This window comes from Anolis sagrei, chromosome 1, assembly GCF_037176765.1.
Source record: "Anolis sagrei isolate rAnoSag1 chromosome 1, rAnoSag1.mat, whole genome shotgun sequence".
Taxonomy (NCBI): Eukaryota; Metazoa; Chordata; class Lepidosauria; order Squamata; family Dactyloidae; genus Anolis; species Anolis sagrei.
This window is the reverse complement of record NC_090021.1, coordinates 306,632,902-306,635,107: the sequence shown is the minus strand read 5'-3', so window position 1 is coordinate 306,635,107 and position 2,206 is coordinate 306,632,902.

The following is a 2,206-nucleotide window of genomic DNA, read 5'->3' as shown; positions in this document are numbered from 1 at the left end:
AATCTGTCCCCTGGGCAACGTCCTTGCAGATGGCCAATTCTCTCACACCAGAAGTGACTTGCAGTTTCTCAAGTTACTTCTGACACACACACACACACACACACACACACAAAACTCCTCAGGCCTTGCTACCTAGAAGAAGAGAAGTGATTCCCAAGTGTAACAAGGCTAATTCTGTGCTGTAGAGGGGGAAAGGTGATGAATTGTTATGTGAGATACAGGGAAAATATGGCACTGAATTAGTGAGATAGTGGAACCAGGGTTTCCAGGACCTGATTGTCAGGGCTTTTTGATTGACAGGGTCAATGACACCATCTGCCACTACCTGTGGGCTTCCCTGGAGCTTTCCAGTTCTCAGGATAATACTGAGCTGTGGGTGGATTCTTTCAGAGACAATCTTGTTAGGAATTCTCTGCCAAAATGAAAAATGTCAGGGGCACCATTGGTGTGAATGGGTAATTAAGATCAGTTTGCTTTACAAAAGGCCTGTTTCTGATGATTATGAATGCTGCCAGATCTGGCAAGTTGGTATATGAATCCATATAGCTGCTTGCCCATTTATTTTGGGGGAGGGGGGAGGCGTGAGGATTCTTTTTGCAGATATAATTATTAATGCATGTCTGCACTTCAAAATGGCCCACTGCAGCACTGGCAGCCATGATTAGGTTGTTAAATATAGGCATCCGGTCCTTCCTTCCTTGGGCCTGTGGATCATTTTAGCACTATATTTCCCTCTTGTTTCTTTCTACCTTGTCTTTCCTGCTTAACATGCAGAAGAAATAGGAACAGCAGAACCTTCTGCCATATGAAAAAGTAGGCTGTGTCGTCACGAACAAGCTGTAAGTACATAGGTTCCTGTGGGACTTGCCCAATGTGTGAACCAAAGGTTTTTTTTCTCCCCTTCCAGTATTAAAAACTGACCCCAATAGAAAAAAAAGATGCCATTTTCAAAAAGTGTGCAAGGTGAGTATAGAATGCAAAGTGATAGAGAGTTCGGCAAATGGAGTTCAGAAATTGAACATTTAAGTGCCAACTTCCCTGTCAGCTCTATTCATTCCAGAGTGAAGGAATAGCAGATCATGTTCTGACTGTCTGGCGAATCAGGATACCAGGTTTGCAAGTTGGTCTTTTATTATTGGGGTGGCAGAAAGACTCATTTTCCAACCCCCTTGCAACATTTTGAAGCCGGTCTGGATTCACATACCAACAAAGAAGGTTATTGGAGTGAAGCATAATGATGCCCAAAGGTTCAAGGAATGGACAAGCTAACTGCCTTGTTCCAGAATGTTTGAACTACAATTCCCACCCTCCCAGCCAACATGGTTTAGGACAATGGGAGAGTGTAGTCCCACCCATCTCAGGGAAGGAGCAAGATAGGGTCAGCTGAAACAGGCAATGATACTTGAATTTAAGGGAAACAGCAGACTTTCAGCTGTGTTTTGCAGTCAGGGGAAATACAAAAACACAGAACTCCATCTCTTGCCTGGAGACTGCAGGAGGCATCATTTTGCCTGTGTCAGGAAGCAACCAAGAGAAACAGCCAGCTGAATTATTGAGTAGGAAAGGCTCTAAGTAGCAAGCCCTTGAATGTCGGCCCCTAGATTAGCACTTTACCATATGTAATTCTTTCATGATTAATAGGGTGAAGAGTTCATACTGTACATGGGAGATAAGAGGCATTTCAAGGATCAAAACCCTCCAGTCTCATTTTAAAAAGAAAGGAAGGAAGATTTATTTTAATGGCCTCTGTACAGCGAGCTCACTCTCACAAGATACCCTAATTTGTCTTGATGATGGCCTCTGAAGACCACCTATTCCTAAGAAGAGCTTGCCCAAATGGCTTCTCCAGATATGTTGGATGATGAGACTACAAGCTCCATCCTCCTCAGCTGGCATGGAAAGTGCTCAAGTATGTTATCGTCCAAGGCCTCAAGAGGATTGTCTAGAACAATGTTTCTCAACGTGTGGGTCGGGACCCTGGGACGGGTAGCAAGGGAGTTTCAGAGGGGTCGCCAGATATATTTCTGATGTTCTTAGGAACCCCTTTGGCAGAGAAGACTGAAGATCTCTGCCTGTCCTTCTATTCCTTTTTGGAAACATACAGCGAATCCTTCCACCAAAAGCTCTCCTCTGCTGTGATTGGCTGGCCTCTCAGCTGGCCTCTCAGCCAAAGGGAGAGCTGTTTCTGAGACTCCAAGTGGGAAGA